The sequence below is a fragment of the Alligator mississippiensis genome, chromosome 3 (assembly GCF_030867095.1).
Source record: "Alligator mississippiensis isolate rAllMis1 chromosome 3, rAllMis1, whole genome shotgun sequence".
Lineage (NCBI taxonomy): Eukaryota > Metazoa > Chordata > Crocodylia > Alligatoridae > Alligator > Alligator mississippiensis.
This window is the reverse complement of record NC_081826.1, coordinates 137,172,484-137,186,670: the sequence shown is the minus strand read 5'-3', so window position 1 is coordinate 137,186,670 and position 14,187 is coordinate 137,172,484.

Genomic DNA, 14,187 nt, shown 5'->3' with positions numbered 1-14,187 from the left:
ACACCTGTGTGTGTAAGTCTACTTAGGCACCTGTTAGTCCAGGGGTGGGCAATTATTTTGGTTGGAGGGCTGCTTAACAACTTTTGGTTAGCTAAGGGCTGCAAGGGTAGCTGCACCCCTTGGCAGGTGCCCCACTCCCTGTTCACCATCTTGGGACCAGAAGTCCCACCCATAGCCCCTGACCTATGCTACGAGAAGTCCCTCCCCTTGCCCCCAGAAGTACTCCTTTTTGGTAGGGGAGTCTGCCATCTTGGAACTATGAAAAAATCATATACTAAAAATCAAACATTTACTAAAACAAATTTTAATTTTATTTAAAAAATATCTATAAATACAACTCACCCTTCATTCTCCAAAACTCACTGGTTAGTGCAGGGAGATTTGGATCTCCTGGGTTCAGCCTGCTGTAATCTCTATAAATAAAATAATACAAAGAGATCCAAAATAAACATGCAGTCTCTTTATGCCTTGTCATGAGAGAGAACAATGTATATGTATGTGTGTGTCTGTGTGTATGTGTATGTGCACACATGTATTTGAGCCTGTCTGTTGCTATAGATTATTATTCTGTGTGAAAAAAGTGCATCAAAAGGCAGACTATCCTGGTTTACCAGTGTGTAATCTTTGTCACTTAAGTTGCTACAAAAATTGAAAGGGTTTATGTGACACTGTGAGCACTTGCTACACAGTTCATGAATGATACCCAATCAGATTATCACTTGGGAGTGGCCCTGTCAAATGGGACTCTGATTAGCAGAAACCAGCTGATTGGCTACATCTTCACTAGAAAATGCAAATGTGTTCTGAACTGAAGTTGGGCAAAAGGAGGTAAAGTCTGATGGAAGACAAGATTTTCACATGAGCTATAAAATCAAGGTGAAGACTGAGGCAGTGCTACGGATGATCAGGAAGAATCCCAGCCCAATGCTGCTTGAGAACTTTGTATGGATAATGCCTGCACAGGGGATAAAGACCCCTCCATGGAGCCAGGCCTTACTTGCACTTCAGTTATGTGGCATTTTGAGAGCCTTTTTGCTTACTACAGTTAGGTTACAAATCTAGAATGGGAAATTATGCTACTATCCCTATTTAGTAATGAAAAGACAAGAAAATACATGTGCTTGGGGTGTGGGATCACCCTAGCCATAAGGCATTTTGGAGTGGCTGGGTAAGGGAGGTTGAACCAAGCCACTTGAGGCAGATCCAGGGGGTGCAGCAACACAGATACAACCCCCTTCTGTCACTGCCCACAGCTGATCTAGGTGCAGGGAGAGCCCCAGAGACACTCCTCCCCACTCCAGCTGCAGGCTGCAGCTGTGTGGGGTGCCAGGCTCAGCAGAAGACAGCAGTGAAGGTGTACAGGTTCTTCCTTCCAACACCTGCTCCTGGACACCTTCAGGGGACACTGAGAGGAAGGACAGGCAGGGAGTAAGGACCAGAAGGGGGACCCTCTACCCTGTAGCTGCTGTTCCTGGCCAAACCTGCACAGTTGTTCCCTCCAGGTCATGGCTAGAACGGCACTGGAGAAGCTCTGACCTGTACCCCACCCTCAGATCAGCCAGGGACAGCAGATGCAGTTACAGTGGTGGGGAAGGGGCTGGATCTTCCCCCATTCATGTGCCTGTACCTACCCAGCTCCCCAGAAGATCCAGCCATGCCTTCCCCATTCCCCCATGGTCTGAGGGGTGGTGAGGCTGCACTGCTCTTCAGTAAATCCTGGATCTGCCCGTACACAGGTTTGTTCCAAAAGTGTACACTTTGTGGGGTGACCTCTGAGAGGTCCAGAGGGGAGTCTGAGAAGGTATAAGAGTAGCTTCAGGGCAGAGATGAATAAGAGGACACAAAGGTAGCTTTGGGGCAGAAAGTTGAGTTAAGATTGTGCAGAGGTAGCTTCAAGGCAATAAGCGGAGGCTGCTTAAGCTAAAGCCACGTGCCTTTCCCAAAATGTGATATTTGATCCAAGGCAAACAAGGTTATTTGGGTAAATGTGATATCTTTTACTAGACCAACTTAATAGTTGGAAAAATTATTTTTTGGAAGCTTTTGGGCACAAAACCCCTTCTAAGTGAAGAACGGTGTTTGTGCCCAAAAACTTGCAAAAAAAGCCCGAAAGCTTGCAAAGAACAATTTTTCCAACCGTTTATTTGGTCTAATAAAAGATATCACATTTACCCAAAGAACCTTGTCTGCCTATGTCTTTAGACTAACACGGCTGCAACCAACAACACTAATATCTGATCCAATGTACTAAATACCCTCATGGTAGCTGCATGGGTAAAACTAAATAGCACTTTTGCACTCTTACAGAAAAACATATAAAGAACAGAGGCAAGCATACATTAGTAGGAGCACTTACAGAGCAACCACTCCCTTTCTGATTGCATTATCCTCATGTTCAAGGGAAGCCTACCAAACACCTTCAAAGAGCAAGCTTGGAAACAAACGTTCATAAGCTGGCTGGACACTAGGAACCATAATGGCAGCACTTGTGTGCCCGTAGCAGGTTTGCTCCTGCACAATAATCAGGTAATATATAAGTAAGCCTCAAGCTGCATTTAGTTCATCTACTAAATGAAATAGAATTCTACCCATTGTCCATGGAATTTGTTTCTTTGGGGCATGGTCTTTTAGAGGGAGTTAACGCAGAACATTAGCCAATCAACTGTGTTTGATTCTGGAGTGTCATTCCTAGATAAATAATGTTTCTGGTTGCCGCGTATCTGGAAATGACTACATCCAATTTGGTGGTAGACCAGATATGCAAAATACCCCATGTGTAGGCTCTCAAAAATCCCTGCTGTTTAAGAAATTTGCTTCAGGATGCATGATCAGTAAATCACCAGTCAGGTTGCTTCTCTGTATCTGTGTTTTGTATGCAGTACACTGCCAATTATGCTGACACAAGAGGATATTTCAGTTTTGAAAAGCTCTTTGTCAAAATGAATCTGGGGCAACAGGAAATTCAAGGTAAAATTAGTCTAGCCACAGTCATCTCTGTATAAGAAACACTTAGGCCGAGCTCTGCTTAATATTTAAATCTACAGCATGGCATGTCAAATGAAACATCCGGGCCAGCAGTTACCATTAAAGTCTGAAATTAGTTGAAGACAAATTGATGCCTAGCATGTACAGGCACACTGCTGGAAACTGGTTAGTTCTTATCACAGTTTCTTCTATCCTCCTTCCTCTCTGCAGCATGAAGAAAAATAGCAATTATCATTCTTAAAGTTTTGAGGTAAAGCTTTTTATTTTATAAAAGGAAGGCTAAGGTATTCTGCTTCTCATCGCTCTCCAGTTTTTGACCACCAACTATTTTACAGTCTTTCATTTCCCTCTAATTAATACGCACAGCAGCTCAATTGAGTCTAGAAGGCTTATTTTACTGCTGATGTATTACCTATTATCTCCTCCATCCACATTACATTCATAACTAGTAGTACACATATGGAGTCCCTAGGGACTTTTTACTTTCTGATTAGACACTGTGAAACACAGTCCTAGAAACTAATGGTAAATTTCCCATCAGGCTTGCATAATTCATCCCTTGTGGATAGATATTAGAGACAGATGGTCTAAGTCAGTTCCTAAGTATTTTAAGTTTGTGAGTTTGTAGACTTAGCCATTTCCATCTTGATAAAAAAAAAATCATAGCTTGAGTGTGTGAGATTTCCCAACAATTGCAGCTGATTAGCTTTGTGGGAAATAATCTAAGGGCTGTAGGAAACAGCAAATGGTAATGGAAAAAAGAGAGAATACAAACAAAAATTTATACACTTCAATTTTGTCTGAGCCATGTGAAAAGATAACCTCTTTCTTACATTCATGTAAAAACATAAGACTATCTACAGTCTTGTTTTCATTAGCCAAAGGAAACCAGGAGTATGTTATTTTGAGAGATCATCCATAGGGATATGTTAATCATCTTCTGGGTTTGTACTGGTCTTTTGTTTCGTTTTACTTTTCTTGTTTCCACAAGATCACTGCAGATAGGAAATCATTCCATATTTGCTACATTCCAGGAGAGAATAAATCATACGATTCTGTTCTAGAGCCACATCTGTGTCCTTGCTCACTCTTAAAATGGCAACTGTGACTTGTGTTAAGTTTTGGAATAAACTAATTTTGAAAACTAAATCCAAGATCCCAACAAGCCTAGCTTTCTAAACATCAGAAATTTAATGAAAATCACTTATAGTTGGTTATTTCTAGGTAAACAGCTGGGAATAGTTTATGAAGTGCAAAAAATAATAATTATAAATCTATTCATGTACATTCCAGCCAGTGCTAGCACATTCTGCTGTATATTTTATCCTCTTTTGCCACCCTTTTGTCTTTCATATTATCCTCATTTATTATTTGTAGTGCAACAAAGAACAGGGGTCCCAGTTGTGACCAGCTTCTTTGTGGCAAGACCCACACACATGCAGGGGATAGACTATCCCTGCCCCCTCACCCTTTGATAACCACACCACTAATACCCAGATGGCTGCCCTGCCACATCAATTAGCCTGAGAGGAGCAGCAGCAGCAACAGGGGAAGCAGAGGGAGTGACTGGGTTAGCAGGAGGCCTATCTGGGGGTGAAAAGAGTAATTCAGGGATCAGGGGGGCAGCAGGTCTGGCAGTTCCACACCCACCTGCTCCTCTCCCTCTTCCCTTCTCACCTCTCCAGTCCTACCCCACCAACCCTTCCCCATCTCCCCTACCCAGTTCACCCTTTTTCCCTTCCTCCCCACTCACCCCATCCCCATGCATCTATTGCCTGGATGTTCCCAACTGTCAGTCTAGGTGCATAGAATCCTGGTAACAGTGCCTCTTGGGATTCTGAAGGACTGCAAATTGGTGAACCCCCAGAAGTTAATTTAACTCAAGCTAGGTAGCACAAAAATAACCTTGCCTGAAGTGGAATAATGTTAGGACACCAAGAGGGCACTTAGCACTTGCTAATGAGCCTTAATGTGTGATCATTCAAGTTTTAAGTGCTCTTAACATGGTTTGATTGTAATGTGTAATCTCATCCTCAGACTTTCAAATGTTTTATATATTTCTAAACTGGAAGAAACAGAGGCACTGAAAGAAGCCAATCTGTCAGCACAGTTCAAATCACATTTAGTTTTCTTAGTACTAGTTGAGACATAAATTTGAGAGAAAACCACAGTTGAGATCTACTTCCTTCAACTATAGCAATAGATTGCACGCAATGACATCAGCTTGTCAGATGCTGTTAAATAGAGAGAAAGAGAAAGAGAGAGAGAGAGAGAGACTTTAAATAGATCCTGGAAAATGTGAAGAGGGAACAAGCTCTGAGCCAAGATAACTTCCTCAGATGGGGAAAATATAGACACACATGCACAATAAAAATTGCAGAGGCTGGTCCTTTTCTTCTCCAAAAACATTCTGATAGAGGAAATTCCTTAGCCTTTGCTGTCAAAATGCCACAGAAAAAGGCCTCTCTTTTTTGCCTTTTCATGGAGGACAAAGACATTTTGTAAAAAGGACTTTGTTATATATTTTATCATGTTTGTAATGGAAGGTTCAATATTAGTGGAATAAAATCCTATGTGCTCCAAAAACCACAGCAATAGCTGGAATGTGTGTGTTAGACAAGAAATTAAAAACAATCCTATAAAGACAGGACAATGTTTCTAAATAGGAGGTGGGAAACTCCCCTGCCCCAGGAAGAAAGTGTTAAGCAAAGTTATGCGGAAGGGTGGTCTTAACAGTATAGAATATAGCTTTATCTTTCTCCTACTTCAAAATTCAGCACAGACCTGCATTTAGGATATTGGCTTCTATTCTACCCAAGAGAGCACACAATTCACCAGCAGACTCTCTCTGGCTAAGTACAGACAGCCAAAAAGCCCAAGGCTGAATTGATCCAGTCTTTGCAAGTTAATCTAAACTGCAAAGATTAAACCAATAAGCAAATGAACAGGAATTTCACTTTTTATGCAGGAAATTCAGCCAAATGGCTGCAGTGGTTCAAGCCAAAAGCCAGGGAGTGCTAGAGCACAGGGCTCTGACACACAGCCAGTATGGGCTGTGTGTTTGCTTCCTCTTCCTGCTGCTCCAAGATCTCTGGGATTTGCAGTCCAGACTTACAACAGCAGGACTCTACAGGGTTGCTCATCACTTCTTTCTGCTTCCAGGTGCCTCTGGGATTCGTAGTCCTCAGTCACAGCCAGCACTAACTAAGCAGGGCAGGGCAGGGCAGCTCCATACTTGGGTGGGGGGGGCAGTAGCAACATGTAGGGGGTGCACGTGCACCCCCTGAGAGCACTGGTGCACCCCCTGATGGCCACGCTTGCCACTTAGGCGATGGGAAGGGGGGCAGGCAGGTAAGCCAGTGCCCCCCCTACAAGTACCAGCCAATCGCTGTGCTTGCTGCAGCCACTTCTGGGAGTGGCTGCAGTGATTGGCCAGCACTTGCAGTGATCAGCCATCATGGAATCACCCAGGGAGGACCCTCCCCCTGTACCGCAGGATCGCCCACAAGGGACCCCTCCCCTCCTGTCAGCAGGATTGATTGCAGGGAGGCACGTGCCTCCCCTGACTAAGGTGGCACTAAGTTGCCTATGGGGGTGGGGGGGAGGAAAGTTTAACCCCCCTCCCTGGCTGCAGACCCCAGCCAGGGTTTTCCTGTGGAGGACTAGTGAGCTGGCCAGTGAGCCAACCCTCACTGCTCTAGCTAGGGTGCAGAGGGGCAGAGTCAGCCCTGCTCTCTGGAGCAGACAGCACAGCCCAGCCCAACCCAGGGCTGTAAAATGCTGGGGGACTGTAATTTAACTTTAACCAGAAAGGGGTATGGGACAGAAGTTTCACAAATTGGATTGACCTAAATCAATTAAGTCTGATACTACAGTCAACCAGGTTCATCTCAAACCAGTTTCAGCCATTTTGAAACTGGTTTATATGCACTGAACTTCTGTTCTGTTACAGGTTTAAACCAGTTTCTGATCACTTAAACCAGTTTATGTGTAACTTCTGTCCCTAGCCTCTATGCCTGAAGAAGGGTGTCTGTGCCCAAAAGCTTGCAAAGAACAATTTTTCCAACTATTTAGTCTAATAAAAGATAATCACATCAATCCAAAAAAGCCTTGTCTGCCAGTAACAGATGAACACATTCAGACAGATGCAATGGTTCCGCTGCTGCTACAAAATAGGGAGCTAATCATATTATATTGGGGTGTGCAAAATATGGCCCATGGGCTGGATCCAGCCCATGGGACCCCTAAAAAAATTATAAAATAAATATTAATCTGCCCCTGAAAACTGTCAAAGATGACAGGAGCCAGGGGCAGTAGAACCAGGGGGAAGCCACGGCAAGCTCCTGCAACAGCAGGGCCCACATGGCCCCGTTCCCCCAGCCAGAAGCCCCTGCCTAGGCCTGGGACTGTGGGGCTATTCTTGGCTGTGCTGGCACAGGAAACTCAGGTAAGAAGTAGGGGGGAGGGGAGAAGGACTGTGGGCCTGACTGGCTCCTGCTGAGCCCCATGGTCCAGCCATGCAACCAGGAGCTGGTGGGTGGGAAAGTGATGGCAGGGGTGGTGGGGAGTGGAAGCAAGTGGCATGCTGAAGTGCAGGGCCTGTGCTGGTGTTCCAGAGCTAGTGCCAGCGGGGCCCAGAGCGGGGCGGTAGGAGCGCAGAGTGTGGGCTGGCAGGGGTCCATGGAGCCAGGCTGGGCTGCACCAGCAGGGAAAGGGGAGAGGCTGACCCAGCTCCATAGAGCCCTACTGACCAAGACCCCATACTCCTGCTGCCACTAGCCCTGGGACACCAGCATGGGCCCCGTGCTCCCACCTGGCTGCCACTGGCTCTCATGTGCCCACTCACTTCCAGTGTCCCCACCCCAGCCCCGTGGTACAAGTGGGAAGCAGCACAGAGCCCCGACCCCACACGCCCCGCACTTACCTGTCTGGACTGAGCAGCAGCAGTGGAGAACAAACTGGTGCTCAGTGTGGGGGGAAAAGCACCACCCCTCCATTCCCCATAGCCAACGCTTCCTGCTGCAGCCACTCACAGCCCGTGCAGGGCTGTCCTGCCTCTCTACTGCATGACTGCTGCAGTGGCAATGGAGAGCAAGCACAGGCAGCTGAGCAGCTGCAGCATGGGGCACCATCCATGGGGTGGGGGAGCGGCTGATTTTTCCCCCATGCTGAGCACTGGTTCATTCCCCACCACTGCTGCTAGCATGGGCCCTGCACCAGCTCTGGGCTCGCAGGGCCACTTTCCTCCATGCTGAGTAGCAATTTCTACCCAGTTGCTGCTGCTATAGTTCAGCCCCAACAGGCAAGCCCAGAGTTGGCACAGGGCCCAAGCCAGGAGTGGCGGCATCGAACTAACTGGTGCTCAGCATGGGGGGAAAAGCAGCCACTCCCCTCTCTATGGTTGGCGCCCTGTGCTGCAGCCACTTGGAGCTCACGTGGGGCTGCCTGTGCCTGCTCTCCAGAACAGCCCCGCACAGACTGCGAGCAGCTGCAGCAGGAAGCACCAGCCACGTGGATGGGGGGGGCCGCTTTTCCCCCATGCTGAGCACCAGTTCATTCCCTACTGCCACTGCTCAGACTAGACAGGTGAACGCAAGGCACACAGGGTCAGGGCTGCGTGCTGATCCTCACTTGTACCACAAGGTTGGGGAGGGGGCACTGGGAGTGAGCCCACTTTCCTGCCTGCCCACCAGCCAGTCACTCTGGACTACATGGCTCCTATACCTACATGTACACATCCCCACAAACCCGGATATACGATCACTCCTGCATATACAGCACAAATGCACACAAATCAGGACAAAAATATATTTTTTAATTAAATTAAAATATATTATTATAGGTGTTTGATTTTTAGTATGTAATTTGGTTTTTTTTCCCCTAAGATGGCAAACCCTCTTCTGCAAAGGAGTACTTCCAGGGGCAAAGGTCAGAGGTTAGGGGCAGGACTTCCTGTCCCAAGATGGCGACCAGGGGGTGGGGCACCTGTCAAGGGCAGGCTATGCATGTGGCTCTTGACAGCTTGCCAAAACTTAGTAAGCGATCCTCTGCCCAAAATAATTGCCCGCCCCTGCATTATATGGAAATAATTTGTAAGGGAAGATTCATAGGGCTACAATGGCAGTTAGTAATTTTGAAGAAAAATCTGAAACAATAACAAAACAACTACTTGTCATATTATTATTATAACCTCTAGTTATAGCCCAGTGCTAGGTACTGTACAAACACATAGCCAATTTGTATGTAAGATTATTCATGCATACAAATATGCTCACTTCATACAGATGTGGTTTCTTATACTAAATCTACAGAATAATTTAATGTGAATTTACTCAACCTCAGATAGGCTTCTCTCCTTTCCATCATCCCCAGGATCTAGTTTAACCTTCCAAGTCTGTGAACAGATTCAGAGACATCTTTTTTTTTTAAATCAATCTGTCAGAAAAATTTACCCTTCTTTCCTCAAAAAGAGATTTTTCCCTCCATAATTACAGACCCCAAGTAATAGGATAGGCAGATTTAGTCAAAAGTTGCTGTATACATAAACATGGCATGACTTTGAAGTCCATTAAGCTGAGGTTCTTCATGGCTACTACGTGGCATTTCCATGCAGGAAACATTGCCTTGCTGAAAAGACGACAATTTCAAATTTCCTTATGAAACAATCAACACACTGCTCTCACCCTGAAAGGTCCTCACATGACAGCCTTTACATTTGTGACACCTTTATATATAGAAGACTCATCTTAGGTCATTTGTGGAGACCATTATTTCAGTCTGAGGCTATCCCAGTTGGACTCTGTAAAGCTGCAAAAAGCATGTCTGTGAGGGGAGTCAGAGAAGTCCTTGAGTGTGCTGTCCACAATAATGAATGAACATAAAGGAGCATCTGTAGGTGACTGACTGAGTTGCTGTTGAATGGTTGTTTAAATGCTGCTGAGATCTAATTATATTGCATTTGGTGTGCTAAGGTAGCAAAAGCCTTTGATAGGCTTCTTCTAATTTACTGTTTAAATCAAATTGGATTAAAACAAATGAATTAATTAGGTAGTTCTTTTTTCAGGTAAATGGTATAAAAATAACCCTGATATATGTATGGAGAGAACAAATCTCTTGCACATGTCTACCCAGCACGATCTAGCGCAGGGCACCAGGAAGCAGCCCCACTGTCCTGCCTCCCGCCCCCGGCGCAATCACACGTGGGGGTCGGAGAAGCAGCCCCACTGGCCTGCCTCCCACCCTGGCATGATCTAGCACAGGTCACTGGGAAGCAGCCCCGCTGAGCTGCCTCCCACCCCCTGCTGGATCTTGTGCTGGGGATGGGAAGTCAGCCCAGCTGGACTGACTTCCCATCCCCAGCCTATGGTCGAAACGTTTCGACTATCGAAATGTTTCAACCAGCCTCATTTTGTTTCGAGGCTATTCCCACGGCCTTTGTTTCATTCCAATTTTGCTGTTTTGACCTCAAAATTGGTCAAAACAGTGTCGGAACAAAACAGCCAGCAAAATTTTGCAAAGCCCTATCAGAGAGATCCAGGACCAAAGTCCCTCTTGAGGCAGGCCCAAGACCTCCAGGTGAATATCAAACACATTTAGCTCTTTAAGGGAAGACAGGGGAGATCTCTCGTATTTTGTTGGTGCTAGTCTGCACAGTTTTGTAGTCATCCATATGCACCCAGGGGTAGAATTCCTGTGGGCATGCAAATGCCCTATAGGTCACCAAAACACAGGCACGTGGATGACCAGGAAAGAACAGGCTAGTTACACTTACCTTTTTTTTCCCACCAAAAGAACCATACAAAACGGCACATAACTCATACAAGCAGTCAATTTATCAGACCCCCAACAGTCTTGAGATTTGTACTTGCGGCATTTTTGTGAATGCAAGGAAAATATCAAGTCATCTTTTTTTTTTTCTCTCAAGTTTTTCTTGTAGTATTTAATCCCATTGTGCCTTTCCTTGGTGATTTGATTCTCTTGTAGGATTTCGTAAGACCTGTAGCCATTCAAACTCTTTGTCTGGTGTTATCACCTTATGTTTGGGGCAGAGTAGCTGTTTTTCCTCAAACAGAATCTCAAAATGTGAGATTATAAATTGACCCTGCATATAAGTCAACCAGAGCAATATGGTGACTAATTTTAAGATGGAACTTGAGAAATTATGAGAGAGCTTGCATATGATGTCTGCTGCAATACAAGGCTAGAGTTGATGACTCAGAGCAGTCCCTCCTAGTCTTCTGTTCTTCCCACCAGCAGTACCTGTACCTTTGGACTGATGCACAGATATAACCTGAGAATGTTTTTCCCCTCTATAAAGTTAATGTGAGTTTTGAAATCAGTTCATTTAAATCCAGTGGTTCAGGCCTCCTGCTATGAGGAATGAAGGATTAAACTAGAAAAGACTAAAAAGGGCGGGGGCAGAGAAATTTTCCATTCATGTTAAACTTTTTGGTCTTTTTCTAATTTTCTTTATTTCAAATGTTTTCATTTTATTTATAGGTAGATCATCATCTAATTTCTTATTAAAATTGCATCTTAAGTAATTGCTGACTATAATTTAATATCACTAGCCATCCTCATTCTTGCTCTTAAATGGCAGATTTTAATTCAGATCCATAACCAACTGCAGCAGGCAGCCTCAGACCTTCCCAGCAGACTCTCCTGAAGGTTCTTTAGTGAGACTTAATTGACTGACGTGATATTGAAATATTCAAAGCCCCTGGAAAAAGTACCTGTGGGAATTGTTCTTCCTGCATTTAAAGTGAAGCATAAACACGTACAGGCTAAGATGTCCAGAATGGATTGATGAAGGAATTGCACTGGGTTCTGAAAGGGAATGAAAATGTAGTGAATTCATAGCCCTGTGCAAGCAGTTAATACAGCAATTTCTCATTCAAAAATCTCTTTCCATTTTATAAATCACCCCAAGAAAGGAACAAAGAACAGAAAATAAACTAGACATGCAACTCATCTGAACACCATACTGCTGAGAAAACTCTTAATCTTCCTCTTAAAACTAGTGAGACAAAAAGCTTCCCTGACAGCTTGCAGGAGAAGTTCCAGATGCAAGAGACATACCACAAATAGTTCAGTCACAAGAAGATCAGCATCTGGCCTTAGGAAATAAAAGAAGGCATGAGTCAGAAGCCTCAGTGCTCTAGTTGAGGCACAGAGTTTGGCAAGTGCAGAGGAAATGTACAGACCAGGACTTTCTGCAAAAGAATCAGACATTTACAGGCAGTGTGGTGATAAGTGTAGAACTCAAAAGGTGCCTATGGTTTCAAAGTAAACTTCTGAAAATAGCACGTTCCCAACTCAGTAGAGACTGATGAGCAGGTACAAAGAAGAAAAGAGGTTTTCCACTTTCAGGCACTGGCTTCCAAAGGCTTGTCCATTTGTCCTTCCTTGGGACTATCAGTCAGATCCTAGGGATACCATGCTAAACCCAAAGCAGAGTAATGCCAATCTCTTTGGAATCCTGTTGCCTACTGGAATCCTCAGCCCCAAGTTGGTTGCTCAGGCCCTACACACAAAGTATAAGGAAACTTAGATACCCAAGAATGGGATCTGCAGCACATGGAGCCTAAGGCAGCTATTCAGAAATGCTGAGGAACCCAAACCCTGCCCCTTGAAAGTAACTAGACCCCAATTCTGCTCAGATCTCTCAGATGTGAGCCCTCTCCTGATGTTAGGATAGAGCTGCCTTAGTCATCTCTCTCACAGACAGCGAAACTCCCACGCGCACTAGACCCAGTAGCTGAATAGTTCAGGCACCCAGCAGAGAGATGTGTTTTCAAATCCCCACTCTTGTCTGATTTGAAACAGAGGTTTGAAGCTAGGTGTCCTTCATCTCAGGAGAGTGCCTTACCACTGGGCTACTGGATGCTAGGGAGAGCACCTTCCATTGTCTTCTGCTCAGTCTGTATAACTATTGAATATTAATTACAGTATGTATTTGAACCCAACTGTCCCACATCCCATGCAAATGTTGTGACCATTGGGTTATAGAGTCACTCTCGCTTTCTCTACTGAAATATTTCATTATTTCTCCCCAATTCAACAAGGGGACCCTTCCTCCTTGAATGGCAAGTGTCCTAGTGGTTGTAGAAATTTTTAGGGATGAGTGAAGCTTTTGCTCAAGTCCCTACTCCCAAAGGGAAAGAATGTAGCCTTGAACATAGGGAGGATCTTGGGTATACTGGAATAGGTCTGTCCACCCTAAAAATATATTCACTTTTCTGTGTCAAGTCCAGCCAAGCCCTGACAATGACTACCAGATTGGAACTCCCAGGTGAAATCTGCAGAGAAAATACCTCACTTGAGAATCCCATCAGGAGTAGGGTGCCAGCATTTTTGGCAGCATCAAGAATTGAGTGGCTTTGCACATACCTGCTACTAAAGATTTATGCACCTGGTGGGCCAGCAGAAATATAACATTTCCAGGCCTAGGTGGCAGTTGAGGGAAATCTGAAGAATCTCTGTGGACTCTAAATGCTGAAGTTGGGTTCCCCACCCCCCCCCCCCCCAACTCTGCCACACTGGGTTGAAGGAAAGATCTAGATGGTATGGGGTTCTGCCTTAGAGTCACCGGGACTGGATGCTTCAGAGGAAGGTACAATGAACCTTGGAAAGGTAATTGTGAAATAACCTCTGCATCAGAGAAGATGCTCCATATATTATGCAATGAAAGTTGGTGTGTGTCTAGAAACACATGGATGTGTGTGTCTCATGGATTTTTCTTTTAATCTCACATGTAAATGCGGATATTGTCATTCTGACTATCAATGCCTTATCGCTTTCTGAATGCAAGATGATGACAAGGTACAATTTGCAAGATTATTTTTAATGTCAGCATGTTAAAAAGGGTTTTGCCCTCCCCACCCCCTTCCCAATCCAGTGTGCTTGTCCTTAGAAACAGGAACAGAAAAAAAAAACAGAACACAAAAAAACAGCAAGTACCCATTAGTGTGACCACGGAAAGCAATAAGAATCTGGTCCAGCAAGCAAGTGAAAGACTACTATAATTTCAATTAGAGTGTTAAAAAATAAGCTGTATCTTAATAAGACCAGAGAGTCCTACTAGGCTCAATCTGTCCCTATTAAGATATGGGCTTATTTTTTTTATTTTTTTTTTACAAACAGTGCTGGCAACTCTCATAGGACTTTGCTCATGAGTATGTATTCTCGTTTGCTTCTTACCAG